This window comes from Diceros bicornis, chromosome X (genome assembly GCF_020826845.1).
Source record: "Diceros bicornis minor isolate mBicDic1 chromosome X, mDicBic1.mat.cur, whole genome shotgun sequence".
NCBI lineage: Eukaryota > Metazoa > Chordata > Mammalia > Perissodactyla > Rhinocerotidae > Diceros > Diceros bicornis.
The window spans coordinates 115,531,569-115,551,149 of NC_080781.1; positions in this window are offsets into that span (position 1 = coordinate 115,531,569).

Here is a 19,581-nt window from a genome sequence, read left to right on the forward strand (position 1 = left end):
CAAACTTCAATTCACTGCTCTCATTCTACAGAAATTTACTGTCTATACAAACCTGGTAACTAATACCTGCTAAAGGACTAAAGGCTGATAAAGTCTTATTTACATTTTAAGAAGGGGCTTACACCTCCAAACAACTAATAGTTGAAATTCAGAGCACCATGACAGGTCAACAGAGAAAATTTGGAAGGACCTAACTAACACTGTGTAAGTTCAAGGTGTATAATATGCTGATTTGATATATGAACATATTGCAAAATTATTACCACAATAAGTTTAGTTAACATCTCTGTCACCTCACATAATTATTATTATCTTTTTATGGTGAGAACATTTAAGATTTTTGCACTCTTCTATTATTTTTTTTTACATTTGATTTATTTAGTATAATTTTGATTATACTAACAACTCTGCAGTAAATCTTAGGATAAATTAAAAATGAGTCATCTTTTTTGCACATATTTTTCTACAAAAATTAAATGACAGCATGATGTGACATCCTTCACTTCATGTGTAACTGACAACACCATCATGAAGAGTGGGGTTTTTTTTGCAAAGTTTCAGAGCTTCACCAATTCTTCGCCAAGGCCCACTCAATCCATAGATAATACAAATCTAAATTTCAGTGCCCTGGAGCAAGTCTCAATCACCTCAGTTTAGCTACAGGTTGGTCTGACATGTGCCAGGTGCTCAACAGATATTTCAGAACGGAGTCAAATCTAGAAGGAACAGAAAAAGCCAGAATTTGGAACTAATCGATTCATTTTTTGGAAACTAAAAAAAGCATGAATCTATTGGTTTGGTTGATAGTGACAGAAACACAACTCTGAGTTGCTTAAGCCAATAGGGGATTTATTGGCATACAGAATCCAAGCGAGGGTTGAACAGCCACATTGCAGTAGGGCTGTAAGGCAGCTGGGCCTGATGAACCACTGGATGTAGGACCATTGTTCTGTTTCTGCTCCTCTCCAAGTATTAGCTTCATACTCTCATTACAAACGAGTTTACTCCAAGTGGTAGGAAACATTGTGGCCATAGGTGTTCACTTTTTTTTTCTGTGCAATTTTTTTTCCAGGTGAATTGAGATATAATTGACATATAACATTGTGTAAGTTCAAGGTGTATAATACGCTGATTTGATACATGTACATATTGCAAAATTATTACCACCATAAGTTTAGTTAACATCTACATCACCTCACATAATTATTATTATCTTTTCATGGTGAGAACATATAAGATTTACTCTCTTAGAAACTTTCAAGTATATAATGCAGTATTGTTAACTATACTCACCATTCTATATATTATATCCCCAGAAATTATTCATCTTATAACTGGAAGTTTGTAAATTTTGACCTACATCCCATTTCCCCCACCCCTAACCCCTGGCATTCACCATTCTACTTTGTTTCCATGAGTTTGGCTTCTTTAGATTCCAAATATAAGTGAGATCATATAGAATTTGTCTTTCACTGTCTGACTTATTTAACATAGCAGAATGCCCTCAAGGTCCATCAATGTTGTCACAAATGACAGGATTTACTTTTTTATGGCTGAATAATATTCCACTGTATATATATATATATATATATATATATATATATATATATATTCCACTTTTTCTTTATCCATTCATCCATTGACAGACATTTAGGTTGTTTCTATGTCTTGGCTATTGTGAATAATGCTGCAATGAACATAGGAGTACAGATATCTCTTTGAGAAAGTGATTTCATTTCCTTTGGATATATACTCATAAGTGAGATTGGTGGATCATATGTAATTCTATTTTTAATTTTTTGACAAGTCTCCATATTGTTTTCCATAATGGCTGTCCCAATTTACATTCTCACCAACAATGAACAAGGGTTCTTTTTCTCTACATCTTTGTCAACACTTATTTCTTATCTTTTTGACAATAGCCATTCTAACAGGTATGAGGGGATATATCATTGTGGTTTTGAGTTGCATTTCCCTGATGATTAGTGATGCTGAGCATCTTTCATATACCTGTTGACCATTTGGATGTCTTTGAAAAATGTCTATTAAGGTCTTTTGCCCATTTTAATAGGATTATTTGTTATTTTGCTATTGGGTTGTACGAATTTCTTATATATTTTAGATATTAACTTCTTATTAGATATATGGTTTGCAAATATTTCCTCTCATTCCTCATTTCAACTCTCATAGGTTGACTTTTCATTTTGTTTATTGTTTCTTTTGCTGTGTAGAATCTTTTTAGTTTGATGTAGTCCCACTTGTTTATTTTTGCTTTTGTTTCTTGTGTTTTTGGTGTCATATCCAAAAATTATTGCCAAGACCAATGTCAAAGAGCTTTTTCCCTATGTTTTCTTCTAGGAGTTTTATGGTTTCAGCTTTTACATTTAAGTCTGTAATCCACATCAAGCTAATTTTTGTGTATGATAAAGATAAATGTCCAATTTCATTCTTTTGTTTTCTTAATATAGGCATTTATTGCTATAAACTTCCCTCTTAGAACTGCTTTTCCTGCATCTCATAAGTTTTGGTATGATGCATTTTCATTTTTGTTTGTTTAAAGATATTTTTTCATTTATTTTATCATTTTTTTTGACCCACTGATTTTTCAGGAGTGTGTTAATTTCCACATATTCATGTATTTTCCAGTTTTCTTCCTGTTGTTGCTATCTAGTTTCATTATATTGTGGTCATAAATGATTCTTGGTATGATTTCAATCTTCTTACATTTGCTAAGACTTGTTTTGTGACTTAACATATCCTTGACAATGTTCCACGTGTGCTGGAGAAGAATGTTTATTCTGCTGCTGTTGGATGGAATGTTCTGTATAGGTCTATTAGGTCCATTTGATTTAAAGTTCAGTTCAATTCCAATGTTTCTTTTTTGATTTTCTGTCTGAATGATCTATCCAGTGTTGAACGTGAGGTGTTGAAGTCCGCTACTATAATTGTATTGTTGTGTATTTCCCCCTTCGTATCTGTTAGTATTTGCTTAATATGTTTAGGTGCTCCGATGTTGGGTGCCTATATTTGTAATTGTTATATCCTCTTCATGAATTGACCTCTTTATCATTATATAAAGACCTTCTTCATCTCTTGTTACAGTTTTTGAATGTAAAGTTTATTTTTTTCATGTCTTTAGACTTCTTAAATATTGGGTTTTTTTTATTGAGGTCACATTGGTTTATAACATTATATAAATTTCAAGTGTATATCATCATATTTTGACTTCTATATAGACTACATCATGTTTACCACCAAAAGTCTAAGTTTCCATCCGTCACTGTCCCCCTTTACCCCTTTTGCCCTCTCCCCACTCCCTCTTCCATTCTGGTAACCACCAATCTGTTCTCTGTATCTATGTGTTTATCTTCCACATATGAGTGAAATCATATGGTATTTGTCTTTCTCCATCTATAAAGTCTATTTTTTCTGATATAAATATAGCTACTCCTGCTGTCTTTTGGTTTCAATTTGTGTGGAATATTGTTTTCCATCCCTTCACTTTGAGCCTATGTGTGTCCTTAAGGCTGAAATGAGTCTCATAGACAGCATATAGTTCTGTCTTGTTTTTGTATCCATTCAACCACTCACTGTCTTTTGATTGTAGAAATGAATCCATTTACATTTAAAGTAATTATTGATAGTAAGGACTTACTTACTAATGCTGTCTTATTAATTGTGTTCTTGCTATTTTGTAGTTCCCTTGTTCATTTCTTCCTCTCTATCTTATTTTGTGAAATGATAATTTTCCAAGATGGTATATCTTGATTCTTTTCTCTCTATCTTTTGTGCATCTACTTTAGGTTTTTGCTTTGTGGTTACTGTGTGGCTTTACATAAAACAGCTTGTAACAACTTATTTTAAGCTGATAACAACTGAACTTTGATCACATACAAAAACTCTACTCTTTCATTCACCACACCCCCAAACTTTATGTTTTTGAGGTCACAATTTGCTTCTTTTTATATTTATATTGTATATCAATTAACAAATTATTGTGGCTATGGTTATTTATTTATTTATTTATTTTTCAGTGAGGAAGATCAGCCCTGAGCTAACATCCATGCCAATCCTCTCCTTTTTGCTGAGGAAGACGGGCCCTGAGCTAACATCTGTGCCTATCTTCCTCTAATTTGTGTGGGATGCCACCACAGCATGGCCTGACAAGCGGTGTGTCGGTGCGCACCCAGGATCCGAACCCGGGCCGCCAGCAGCGGTGCGTGCACACATAACCACTACGCCGCCAGGCCGGCCCTGTAGCTATAGGTATTTTTAATACTTAGGTCCTTAAACCTTTATAAAGGAGTTAAATAGTTAATACACCAACATATAACACTATTAGACCATTCTGAATGACTATGTACTTACCTTTACCAGCGTGTTTTCCATTTTCATATGTTTTTATGTTACTAATTAGCATCCTTTCATTTAAACTGAAAAACTCCTTTTAGCATTTCTTGCAAGCAGGTCTAGAGGTAATGAACTCCCTCAGCTTTTGCTTGTCTGGGAAAGTCTTTATCTTTCCTTCATTTCTGAAGGACAGCTTTGCCAGATAAAGTATTCTTGGTTGGCAGTTTTTTTCTTTCAGCACTTTGAACATGTCATCCTACTTTCTCCTGGCCTGTAAGATTTCTGTAGAGAAATCCCCTGATATCCTTTTGTGGTTTCCCTTGTATGTGAGGATTTTTTATTCTATTGCTACTTTTAAAATTCTCTCTTTGTCTTTGATTTTAGATAGTTTTATTATAATCTATCTCAGAAAAGATTGTTTTTGGTTGATATTTTTGGAGTACCTATGATCTTCATGAACTTGGATGTCCAAATCTCTTTCCAGATTTGGGAAGTTCTCAGCCACTGTTTTTTAGATAAGCTTTCTATCCCTTTCTCCCTCTCTTCTTCTTCTGGGACTCCAATAATGTGTAGATTGTTTCTTTTAATAGTATCTCATATACAGGCTTTCTTCACTCTTTTTCTTTCTTTTTTCTTTTTTCCCCTTTGACTGGATAATTTCAATGAACTTGTCTTCTACTTCTCAGATTCTTTCTTCTGCTTGATCTAGTTTGATGTTGATGCTCTCTATTACATTTTTTCATTTCATTCATCATATTCTTCAGCTCCAGAATTTGTTTTCTTATGGTTTGTATCTCTTTGTTAAACTTTTCATTTCATTCATGTATTGTTTTCCTGACTTCATTGAATTGTCTATGTGTTTTCTTGTAGCTCACTGAGTTTCGTAAGGATGATTACTTTGAATTCTTTATTGGGCAAATTGCAGATCTCCATTTCTTTGTTTTGCTTACTAGAAAATTGTTGTGTTCTTTTGGTGGTGTCATGTTTCCTTGGTTTTTCATGTTTCTTGAAGTCTTGCTTTGCTGTGTTTGCATTTGAAGTGGCACTCGCCTTTTTCATTGTTTACTGACAGGCTTTGGGAGTGAAATACCTTCCATCAGCCCTATTTGGAATTCTGAGGCTATTCTCATAACTTTTCTGTGGATATTCCTTCTCCACACTTCTTTTTTCCTCTTGTGGCAGAATTCTTAAGTTTGTACGCTTTCTCTCAATCCTTCAAAGCCAGACCAGGTATTGACAGCACCCCTTCTGCTTTTCCTAATGTAGTGCTGAATGCTCAAGTTTGTGTAGTTTCTCCCAGGCCCACATACTTGGGCCAGCTTTCTGCACATGCTCACTAGCCATCTGCAAAAACCTTTGTTCACTGCCATTGGGCGTGTGCACAGGGTTTCAGCCATGGAGTGAAGGTGGGTGTGGGCGAGGCTCACGGAGCATTGAGTGTGTCGATGGGCCAGTTGGGGGAATCCGCAGGCAAGGCATACTCAGTGGCTCGTGGTTAGACATCCTGATGGGGTCTGTGAAGTGGTCAGTAAGATCTATATCCCTTTGGTGACCTCTGAGAGCCCTGTCTGCTGTTCTCCAACTGCCTTCTGCTCTCTAGTCACATAGCACATCTCAGTATTGTGGATGGGATGAGAAAGAAGTGGATCTCTTTGGCAGCACACCACACAGCTGGGGAATCTGGGTACTTACTCACACAATTTCACTTTTCCCCATGGAAGAAATCGCAGGCTGAGTAGGTCTCTCTGGCACTGAGCTGTGCCACCTTGGAGGAGGGGTGATGTGGGTAGAGTGAAACTGTTCCTCTTACCCTCTTCAATGTGCCTAATCTCAGATTTCTTTTTTGCTCCAACAGTGTGCTGACACTTCTCTGCTAGACTCTTGAACTTCCAATAAGACTCTCTCATCCATAAGTGATTGTCTAAATCAGTGCTTCTTGGGGAGAAGATGGTAGAAAACTCTTTTCCTGCCATGATAATGACATCACTCTTGAATTTTTTTGTGATATTCCTTATATAGAGGTTTCTATTTGCAAGGTGAGCTCTGTCCCCATTTGTGTCACCATCTTATCTTATAAATGTGAAAAGAACATGTGCATGGAAATTTTTCCTTTTCACTTTTGTGTATTTTTATAAACCTGGTCTATTGTTATATTTTATTTAATCACAAATATTGACAGACACTAACTGGAATACTGATTCCAGTTAAAACTTATCTTTTACTTCTTTAACTCTAATGCATCCATTGTTTCTGTTACTCAAATAGTACCTTATTAAGAAGTATTATTTAATAACTGATATTTTCAAAATAATTTGTGGGTGTGAAATTAGAGAATAAACACATTAGATAGAGGTGCTGAATTTTTTGTTGGTTTAGTTAAGGTTAGGTTAGCTCTTTTGTATTTCAACAACACAGTGTACTGCTGAGCACATAGTAAAAACTCAATTAATCATTGTTGATTGCTTACAAAACAGAGATTTAAGATTACCACAGTGATGAAGGACATAGGAGAATTAATTGTGTATGTCTCCTTGAGAAATATCCTTATATTTTCTAAGATAGCAAACATGTGTTGCTAAGGCATTCTGGAGTCTTCAAACATGGAAGAGAAAACAGGAAAAGAAAAAAGTAAAAATTGCTAGTAAATCTTCCTGACCCAAGGTTTTAGTTATTTATATGTAGTAGTTTTTCTTGCCAATACTGAAGAATGTTAGAGACTCTAAGCTAGAAATTAAACATAGGAAGGCACAAAGCAACATCGTGTTCAAATCAAGCTCTACCACCTAGCAAATTCTGAGTTTGGGAATTCTCTTAAGTTTCCTGAGCCTCAATTTTCTCATTTATAAAAAATGAAATGCTACCTGCACCTAGGATTAAACGAATTGAGGACTGTCCCATTTAAGGCCAATACAGAAATGTTTTCAAGTGGTTTTATGATGCAGGTGTTAGTTACTTTCCACTAAAGATATAGGAAATGATTATTTATTTCAAAAAATAATCATTAACTTTAAATATAGATTTCCAATAATATTTCTTTAACTGCTTTTCAAATATCAGTATGCTTTACTTTTCTGATTTATGTAACCATTTTAAGAATATGGTTATATGTATTTTGAATTATTCATCTAGGGAATTTTAAATATACATCCACACATTTTATGAAATAAAGTAATATCTGATTCAGAGTAACATTTCTCCATATTGTATAGACTTTGTCTTAATAAATTGTGCTTATATAAAGAAATATCCTTTAAGTATAAAATAAATAGGCTTCTAAATTCTTCTGTGGAAAATATTTTGTAAATTAAATGTAATGATCTAACTCTGAGATAATCCAGGAGACATAAACCTGGCCAACACATGACCCTTTTTTGGAGCAGTAAAGCTATCTCAGGTTCAGTTTGATCAGAGGGCAAAGGAAATTTCCCTAACTAAGATTCCATCCAGAAATCATCTTGCCTCCAGTTCTACAAAGTATGAATTTCAGAAAGATTTTATGGAAAGCTTCACAGACTCCAAATTTGGATACTAAATAAGTAATTACCAAAATATTAATGTGTTACAGAGAAGTGATTTAGGTTCTTGATTTGGTCTGGCTATACGCTTTTGAACCTCTCCTTCCCATGGAAAAGGAAATCACTGTGTAGCATTGATTCAAAATACACTTGGATGTATTCGGTATACTAAATTCAATTCAATTGTATTTAATGAAGATACACTATGCCAAAGTTGCATGTATTAAAATGAATCCTTGTCTCAAAAAGCCTATAATTATACAATAATTATAATACAAAGGAAATAATTTAAGTATTATAGAAAAAATAGAAACTCTGCACTGTCACTATGGGGGTTTAAAGGAGAAAGCAAGAGCTAGAGAAAGAGAGAGAAAATTACTAATAAGATGAGAAAGGACTTCATGAAAAAGGTGACAGAGAAAGGACCATAAAGCTAGTAAACTTTCCCATCTTAGATATTTTAGATTTTTTTCAAGTGTAGGATAGACCATTGTTATTCAAACTATTCTATAGGACCCTAGATTTGATTTGAATTTGAAGTTTATCATTTAAAATACATTTTTACTATTTAAAAATGAGATACAAATTCAAATGTATTATACACCTACATTTAGAATTTCGGAGACCACCAAAGTATTAATATGTGTTTTCAGAGGAAGATTTTTTTTTTATACACAATAAGAAAATCTATTGTAGCATCTCTGTGGATACATCTGAACTTCTTATGGACATGGCATTAACTTAAAATATTAGAGTTCAATTTATTTTTATTTAAAATTATAAAACTTCTGCTCCTGGCTAAGATTGTGCAAGAGATGTCAAATTTACCCATTCACTGGACACAACTAAAAATCCAGGCAAAATATAAAAACAGAACAAAGCATAGTTTTCAATACATTGCAAATCAGGCAATGAAGAAATTATGTCTGAGATTTGGGAAACAAATGAGTTGAGGCCTATGCCCTAGCTTTCTGACTGGAGAGGCTTTCAAGGACATGGCAGAAAAGGAAAAAACAACTAGAGCTCAGTAGTCTTCTTACTTTAGAGGACAGAGCTTGGAGTCAGAGACCAAGTTGGCTAGAGTTCAAAGGTCAGAGTACTGAAAAGCAAAAAGAAGCATAGAGAGAGAACTCTGGAAATCTACAAAAGTCCCCCTTGAGTCTTCAGCTGAGTACTCAACAGTACATGCATGTGAGGAAATGACCCAAGGCCAGGGGGGAAAAAAAAACACCTGAAAGGATTGAAGAGAATACTCTATGTAGGTCATACAAGTCTGGGAATAGTTTTATTTCCCTTTAGCCAAAATGGGGAGTCTCATAATCCATGCAGCACAAATTATAGTACTAAGGATTTTGCCTTAGCGGTGGGTCAAAAGTAACCAAAGACAATGGTACTCTCGTCCTACATAAGGAAGCTTAAAAGCCAGCCACAAAAGGATCAAATTCTTTCCAAGTAACTTTGCCATATCCTAGAACATAGCTCAAGACTCTTCAGAGGGAAACAAAAATATAAAGCATCTAACAATACAAATTATGTCTGAAATCCAATCTTAAAAAATCAAGCATGCAAAAAAGAAACAAGAAAACAGCCTGTAATGAGGGAAAAAATCAATTAAAACCAACCCAGATATAATATGGATGATAGAATTTGTAGACAAGGCCATTAAAGCAGTTATATTAACTGTATTACATATACACAAAAAACTTCTTTGTGGGAAATATTTAAAATTATTGAATTAATTTTTTAAATAGCTCTAGAACTCTTCAACTTTTCTACATCTTGTGTCAACTTAGTAATTGCCTATTTCGTCTAAACTTTCAAATGTGTTGGCATCAAGTTGTTTATAATATCCTTTTGTGATGTTTCAAATTATCTCTAAATTCTGTGTGAGGATCCTTTTGTTGATTTGTTCTCTCTCTCTCTCTATCTCACCACAGTGGATTTAAACTAGAAATTAAAAATAGAAAGATAGCTGGAATTCCCAAAATAATTAGAGATTAAACAACACACTGCTAAATAACACATGAATCAAAGAAGAAATCTCAAAAGAAATTAAAAAATAGGGCTGACCCCGTGGCTTAGCGGTTAAATGTGCGCACTCTGCTGCTCGCGGCCTGGGTTTGGATCCCGGGCATGCACCGATGCACCACTTGTCTGGCCATGCTGAAGCCGCGTCCCACATACAGCAACTAGAAGGATGTGCAGCTATGACATACAACTATCTACTGGGGCTTTGGGGGAAAAAAGAAATTAAAAAATAATTTGAACTAAAGGAAAATGAAAAAACAACTTATTGAAATTTGGAGGATGCAGTGAAAGCAGTGCTTAGAGGGAAATTTATAGCATTTAATGTATATATTAGAGAAGGAGAAAGATCTAAAATGACTAATTTAAGCTTCCACCTTAGGAAACTAGAAAAATAAGAATAAATTAAATCCAAAGTAAGAAAAAGAAAAACAATAATAAAAGTTAGAGCAGAAATCAATGAAATTTAAAACAGGAAATCAATAGAGAAAATCAACAAAATCTAAAGCTGGTTCTTTGAAAAGATCAATAAAATTGATAAGCCTCTAGCCATACTAATAAAAAGAGAAGACACAAAGTATTAATATCAAAAATGAAAAAGGGGACATCATTACAGATTCCATGCACATTAAAAGGATAATGAAAGAATATTACGAATAACTCTATTCCTACAAATTTGAACATGTAGATGAAATGAACAAATTCCTTAAAAACACAATCTGTCAAAACTCACACAGGAAGATATGGACAATATCAAAAGGCCTATATCTATTAAAGAAATTGAATCAATAATTAATAACCTTCCAAAACAGAAAGCAACAGGCCCAGAATGGTTCAGTGGTGAAAGCTACCGAACATTTAAAGAAGAAACTATACTAATTTTCTACAATCTCTTTCAGTAGATAGAAACTGAGGGAATACTTCTTAATTCATTCTATGAGGCCAGCATTACCCTAATACCAAAATTACAGAAAGATATTACAAGAAAACTACAGACCAATAGCTCTCCTGAACATAGATGCAAAAATCCTCAACAAAATATTAGCAAACAAAATCCAAAAAAGAATAAAAATATTTACATGCCATGATCAAGCAAGATTTTTCCTGGGCATCCAAGACTGGTTCAAAATTCAAAAATAATTAGCGTAATCCATTGCATCAACAGACTAAAGAAGAAAAATCACAGGATCATTTCAATAGATGAAGAAACAGCATTTGGCAAAACCCAACACCCATTCATGATAAAAAATCTCAGCAAAGTTGGAATAGAGAGGAAATTTTTCAACTTGATAAAAAACAACTACCAAAAAACCCAACAGCTAACATCATACTTAATGATAAGAAACTTGAAGCTTCCCACTGGGACCAAGAACAAGGTAAGGATATCCACTCTAACCACTGCTTTTCACACCATACTGGAAGTCCTAGCTAGTGCAATAAGATAAGAAAAGGAAATAAAAGGTATACAGATTGGGAAAGGAGAAATGAAATGGTCTTTCTTTGTTTGTAGACCACATGATAATCTATGTAGAAAAATATGAAAGAATTGACAAATAACTCCTAAAACTAATAAGCGATTATAGCAAGATTGCAGTATACAAGGTTGATATACAAAAGTCAGCAGCTTTCCTATATACTAGCAATGAAAAATTAGAATTTGATATTAAAAACACAATCCCACTTATACTAGAACGCCCCAAACATGAAATACTTAGGTATAAATCTAATAAAATATGTACAAGGTATATGTGATGAAAACTACAAAACTGTGATGAAAGATATCAAAGAAGAACAAAATACATAGAGAGATATTCCATATTCGTGGATAGGAATACTCAATATTGTCAAGATGTCAGTTCTTCCCAACTTGATCTATAGATTCAATGCAATCCCAATCAAAATTCTAGCAGGTTATTTTGTGGGTGTCGACATACTGATTCTAAAGTTAACACAGAGAGGTAAAAGCCTCAGAATAACCAACCCAGTATTTAAGGAGAAGAACAAAGTCAGAAGAATGACACTACTTGACATCAAGACTTAGTATAAAGATACAGTAATCAAGATAGGGTAGTATTGGCAAAAGAAAAGACATATAGTTCAATGGAACAGAACAGAGAGCGCATAAATAGGCCCATATAAATAGAATCAATCGACCTTTGACAAAGGATAAAAGGCAATAAAATGGAACAAAATCTTTTCAACAAATGATGCTGGAAAAACTGGACATCCACATATGAAAAAAAAAAGAAACTAGACACAGACCTTACACTTTTCATAAAAAGTAACTCAAAATGGATTGCTGACCTGGATGTAAAATGCAAAATTATAAAATTCCTAGAAGATAACATATGACAAAACCTAGATGACCTTGGATACGGTGATGTGTTTTTAGACACAACACCAAAGACATTATCAATGAAAGAAATAATTGATAAGCTGGACTTCAGTAAAATTAAAAACCTCTGCTCTGTGATAGACAATATCAAGGGAATTAGAAGACAAGCCACAGACTGGAAGAAAATATTTGCAAAAGACACATCTGATAGAGTGCTGTTTTCAAAAATATAGAAAGAACTCTTAAAACTCAAGAGTAAGAAACAAACAACCAGATTAAAAAAAAAAAAAACTGGGCAAACAGATACATCACCAAAGAAGATATACAGATGACAAGTAAACATACAAAAAATGCTAATATTATGTGGCATTAGTGAATTGCAAATTAAAACAATAATGAAATACCACTACACACCTTTTGGAATGGCCAAGATCCAGAACACTGGCAACACCAAGCACTGGCAGGGATTTGAAGAAATAAGAACTCTCATTCATTGCAAAATGATATAGCTGCTTTGGAAGACAGTTTGGCAGATTCTTACAAAACTAAACATACTCTTACCATATGATCCAGCAATTGTAGTCCTCAGTATTTACCCAAATGATTTGAAAACTTATGTCCACAAAAAACCTGCACACGGATATTTATAGCAGCTTTATTTATAATTGCCAAAACTTGGAAGCAACCAAGATTCCCTTCAGTAGTTGAAGGGAAAATTAACTGTAGCACATCCAGACAATGGAAGTTTACTCAGTGATAAAAAGAAATGAGGAATCAAGCCATGAAAATACATGGAGGAACCTTAAATGCATATTACTAAGTGAAAGAAGCCAATCTGAAAAGGCTACATACTGTATGATTCCAATTATACGACATTCTGGAAAAGGAAAAACTCTGGAGACAGTAAAAAAATCAGTAGATGCAAGGTCTTAGGAGGAAAAGAAGGGTGAATAGGCACAGCACAAAAGATTTTTAGGGCAGGGAAATGATTCTGTATGATACTACATTTGGGAGGGTTGTATGTAATTATACATTTACCCAAACCCATAGAATGTATACCAAGAGTGAACCTGAATGTAAACTATATATTTTGGGTCTACAATGATGTATAAATGTAGTTTCATTGGTTATAACAAATGTACCACTGTGGCGTGGGATATCCACAGTGGGAGAGTTTGTGCATGTGTGGGGACAGGGAGTATAGGGGAACTCTGTACTTTCTGCTCAATTTTGCTATGAACCTAAAACTTCTGTAAAAATTAATGTTTATTAATTTAAGAAAAGAAACATATGGTAAGCCTGGAACTGAGAAATATAACATTTTAACTTAATAGATAGGTTTAATAGCAGATTAGACATAATTAAAGAAATGATTAGTGTGTATAGATTGAATCACTGAAAGAAACAAAAAAGAAGGAAAATTCAGGAAAGAATATAAAATACATATAAGATAAGATGAAATGTTCTAAATACTTGTAATTAGTGCCCCAGAGGTGAGGAAAGAATGGGGAAAAAGCAATACTGGAAGAGAACATAGCTGATGAATTTCTATAACTGATGAAAGCCATCAAGCCACAGATTCAAGAAGTGACACAAACCCAAAAAGGATGAACATAAAGAAAACCACACCTAGCTGAATCATATTAAAACTCCTAAGTATCAAAGACAAAGAGAAAAATCTTAAAAGCAGCTGGAGATATAAAGACAGTAATCTCAAAGAAGGGAAAATAACGCTGATAGCTGACTCAACAATATAAACTTTCAAAGCAAGAAGACAACAGTCTGACATCTCTACAATCCTTAAAAAAAAAACTGCCAATCCATAATCCCATATCCAGGAAAATACAGTCTTCAAAAAGGAAGGCAAAAATATTTTCACACCTGTACCCAATGAAATATTAAAGTCTTTTTTGGGCTGAAGGAAAATGATCCCAGATGGAAATATGTAAAGGATGTTTTATGGCCCAGAATGTGTTCTATCTTGGTAAGTGTTCCACATGAGCTTAAGAAGAATGTGTAATCTGTTGTTTTCAATGAAATAGTCTATAAATGTCAATTATATCCAGTTGTATAATATTGCTGTTAAGTTAAATTATGTCCTTACTGATTTTCTGCCTGCTGGATCTGTCCATTTCTGATAGAGAGGTGTTAGGGTCTCCACTATAATAGTGAATTCATCTACTTCTCCTTGCAGTTCTGTAAGCTTTTTGCTCATGTATTTTGATGCCCTGTTGTCATCACATACACATCACAGATTGTTACGTCTTCTTGAAATATTGACTCCTTTTTCATTATGTAATGCCCCTCTTTTTCTCTGATAACTTTCCTTGCTCTGAAATCTGTTCTGTCTGAAATTAATATAGCTATTCTTACTGTCTTTTTTGGTGAGGAAGATTGCCCCTGAGCTAACATCTGTTGCCAATCTTCCTCTTTTTGCTTGAGGAAGATTTTCCCTGAGCTAACATCTGTGCCAATCTTCCTTTAGTTTGTATGTGGGATGCTGTCACAGCATGGCTTCATGAGCAGTGCGTAAGTCCGTGCCTAGGATCCAAACCCTCGAACCCTGGGCCACGAAAGCAGAGAATGCAAAGTTAACCACTTTGCCACCGGGCCGGCCCTCCTGCTGTCTTTTGCTTAGTGTTAACATGCTATATCTTTCTCTATTCCTTTGCTTTTAATCTGTATGTGTTTTTATATATAAAATGAGTTTGTGGTTGACACCATACAGTTGTTGCTTATTTTTTGATCCATTCTGACAATCTCTGTCTTTTAATTGATGTGTTTAAACCACTGACATTTAGAGTGATTATCAATATAGTTGAATTAATATCTACCACATTTGTTACTGTTCTCTATTTATTGCCTCTGTTCTTTGTTCCTATTTTTGTCTTCCACACTTTTTCTGCCTTTTGTGGTTTTAATTGAGCATTTTATATTACTCAATTTTCTCTTCTTTCTTAGAACATCAGTAATACTTCTCGTTTTTTTTCTTTTTTACTATTTTTAGTTGTGGCCTTAGAGTTTGCAATATACATTTACAACTAATCCACCTCTATTCTAAAATAACGCTATACCTCTTCACTGATAGTGTAAATACCTTATAACAACAAAAGATTCCTAATTCCTTCCACTCATGATTTGTATAATTGCTGTCATTCATTTCACTCATACATAAGCATATATATATAAAGTCTTTATTTCTCCCTCACTTTTGAAGAATAATTTTTCAGGTTACAAAATTCTAGATTGGCAGAGTTTTTTCCCCTTAATACTTTATTTCACTCTACTTTCTTCTTGCTTGCATGGTTTCTGAGGAGAAGTTGGATGTAATTCTTATCTTTGCTCCTCTATAGGTAAGGTGTATTTTTCTTTTGTCTTATTTCAAGATTTTTCTTTATCTTTGATTTTTTGAAGTTTAAATATGATAAGCCTATTTACAGTTTTTTTGGCATTTATTCTGTTTAGTATTTTCTGAACCTCCTAGATCTGTGGTTTGATATCTTAACATTAATTTGTGTAAATTCTCAATCGTCATCGTTTCAAATATTTCTTCAATTCCTTTCTCTCTTTCTTCTTCTGGTATTCCCATTATGCATATATTGTACTTTTAGTAGTTGCCCACAGTTCTTGGATATTCTGTTCTTTTTTTCTCTTAGCTTTTAAGTTTTAGAAGTTTATATTGTCATTTCCTTAAGCTCAGAGATTATTTCCTCAGCTGTGTCCAGTCTACTAACAAACCCATCAAATGCATTCTTCACTTCTGTTACAGTGTTTATGATCTCTAATATTTCTTTTTTATTCTTTCTTAGACTATCCATGTCTCTGCTTATATTATCTATCTGTTCTTGCATGTTTTCTACTTTTTCCATTAAAGCCCTTAGCATATTAATCATAGTTTTTTAAAAAAATTCCTGGTATGATCATTCAATATTCTTCCCATATCTGATTCTGCTTCTGATTATTGTTCAATCTCTTCAAACTTTTTTTTACCTTTTGGTATGCCTTATAATTTTTTGTTGAAAGATGGACATGATGTACTGGGTAAAACCACAGTAAACCACAGTAAATCAAACTTTAGTAATGTAGTGATAAGGTATGGGAGGAGGGGAAGAATTTTATAGTCCTGTGATTAGAGCTCAGACTTTTGGTGAGCCTGTGCTACTGCACTGTGAACTTCACTTGTGCTTCTGAGTCCTGTCCCCACGTCCCAACCTTGGATGGGTCAGGATGGCTAAAGGGAGCTAAAGTTGGGCATTTCCCTTCTCCCAGGTTGTTAGGCTCTGATAAAACCTCAGAAAATTAGGCTCTGGCTAAATAGTTTGTCCTGAGGGCAGACTTTATTAAGAACAGAATGATCTGGCATATTTCAAAGTGGTTCCTTTTCTCTTCCCCTGCCAGAAGCACGAGGAGATTTTTCTCCAATGTTCACTGTAAAGACCTGGTAGAGCTCCTGGAAACAAAACTCACAAAACTATGGGGACCTGTCTATGACCATGCCCCCCTAGAGTTTTTATCTCTCAGACTTGTACACAGTGAGCCTCCAGCACTTCGTCAATTACACTTTAGGTTTTCCTGTCCTGGCACTGGTTCCCGTGGGGATTTTTGCTCCTTGGTTTCTGTTCTGTTAAGCTGTGATTTTCTGTATCCTCTTGTGTTTCTCTCCAATTTGGGTGGCAGCAGTTTGCTTGTGACCTCACTTTTCTGATGGATCTAAGAGTTGTTGATTTTTCAGTTTGTTCAGTTTCTTACTTGTTAAGATGGAGTGGTGACATCTAAGTTCCTTACATGCTGAACTGAAAACCAGAAGTCCCCGTATGTCTGTTATTTACAACTTTGTATTCTGTGCTGACATTCTCATCTTAAACATACTAATTACAGTTATTTTAAATTTTGTGTCTGGTAACCTCAACATCTGGATCTCCTAAACGTCTACTCCCATTATCTAGTTTTCTCTTGATGTTGATCACCTGGTCTTATCTGTTTGTATTATGTTTATTGTTTAAATAGCATATTTATTGTTTACATAAAATAATATGTTTAATGTTTTTCTTACATGATAGACATGATGTTTGAACTGTTTTAAAGATACTTTGAGATTCAGAATTACAGTCTTTCCTAAGAGAAGATTTACTTTTGCTTCTTGCTATCATTAGAATATGGGCATAACACCTCTATAAATTCAGTGATTGGTCTCATTAGAAGCTGGGTTTAATCCTTTGTGTGGTCTTGTCTATATCCCGTTCCCTCTTTTCCTTAAAGATGAGCCTTCAAAAGTCTAAAATGAAAGCCAGGTGTGTTTGAGAGAGACTCTTCTCCTTATGGGACTCTGAATTGCTGTTGTGTCCCCCAGACTCATGAGACTGCTAAAAGCTCTGATGGTTTCTCAGCCTCTCAGAAGCCACATAATAATTGGTTAATGTGTTGAGGGGAAAAATGAAGTGAAATGCCATGCTTATCTTTTTATTTTTCCCTTTGTTTTGGATTTTGGTTCTTCAGATTCTTGCTGCCTTAGTAGCTCATTCATGCCTTAGAAATATTTTAAACAATATTTTCTACAGCTTTTCTAGTTGATTTCTGTAGGATGGTTTGTCTGAGTCCTGCTGATCCGTCACTGCTGGAAATGAAATTCTCCTGTATATATTTTGGTATGTTAATTGTGACATAAAGTCTCACGACTGAATCCTTTAACCATATTTGCAGTCTTCCTTGGTGGAGGAGTTATTTATTTGTCCTGGGATTCAGGGTGGGAAAGAATATATTCTAGGAGTGCTCTGTCGAGTATTTTACTCCCAAGTCTTCTGACTAATTTCTTCTTGCTCTTGTTAGCAGTATTAAAGGGCTTATCAGTTCAAACGGCTAGCTTTTTTCTACTTTCTAAAGATATAACACCAATACATAAAAAAGCCTAGATTAGTATAATATTGTGAAATGGTATTACATTTTTATTGATTTAAATTAGGCTTCATGGTTATGATGTGTTTTTTTTATTGTATCACCTTGATTAGGCTACATTCATCATTTATTCAATCAAACATTAATCTCAGTGATCTGTGAACTTATGTTGCTAATGTAAAGTCCCTAATCAGTTGCCTTAAAGTAAAGGAGATTGCTCTGGATAATCTGGGTGGGTCTGATTTAATCAGTTGGAAGGCTTTAAAAACAGGGCTGCGACTTTACACAGAAAGAGAGAGAGAAATTCTACCTATGGACAACAGCTTGCCCATGGGATCCAGCCTGCCCTTACTGACTGCCTTGCTATGGATTTTAAGTTTCCTTGGCCAGCCCCACAATCATATTTAAGCCAATTCCTTTAAATAAATCTGAGGATTTATTCAGAAAGAATCTGAAGCTTTCATATATATATATATATATATATATATATATATATATATATCTTTAATTGGTTCTGCTTCTTTAGTTAAACTCCAACTGATAAAATGTCAATGAACATATTCTTCAACAACCACAAAATGAAGTCGCATAGTGTAAATGAGCACAAGAGTATGCCATAGCCATAGAATGAAATCTGTGGTATTATATTTAAATGGGTTCCTTTGTGCTGTATTTGGCAAAAATGACTGTAAGATACATAATTAAGTCAGACGTCTTTAAAGTAATGAGCTTTGGGAATAGAAATGGAAATAGAAACACAATTAATGAATATGCTAATTTCATCCTGTGAAACATCAGGGGATAGTTGATCTTTATCCATGGTTTAAAAATGCATACCAGATTAAATTGATGATTCCCATAAATATTTTTTTCATTTCTAAAGAACAAAACATAAAAATGCTATTTTAAGCTTAAACTTAATATGATGGGAGAAAAACATCAATTTATTATCCTTGAGATTAATTAAATATGAAGTATTATGAGAAAATATTGACTAAATATCAGAAAGCTGTATTGATGCTATAAAAGACAAGGCAGCTAATAATGATTCTTAATAATGCCCGGTGAGAGTAGAATCCCACCACTCTCTATTAGTACACACTGTTTTTTTGCGAATAAGCTAGCATTACCATAATAAGCATGTAAAACATCATAAATAACTAAGTGTGTATGCAGGAATAAATTACTTCTACTCTAAGAAACTATAACCAGAGGGAACAAATATTCTTCTCGATTTGGGGCAAGCAAAGCTTTGTAGCAAAATAAAACATTAATTCTTTGGAAGGAATCTGAAGTTTTCATTTTAGAGTGATTCCCTTCAGAAGATTTTATAAATCTGGTTTTAAGTGAATTATTATTTTAAAAAGTCAATCAGCAGTTATATAAAACCTTCTTTTAGAACTCAGTTAAAATGAAATCCAGCATTCCTTAGTTGCTCAAATAGGCAGTTTTTGAAAAAGTAGG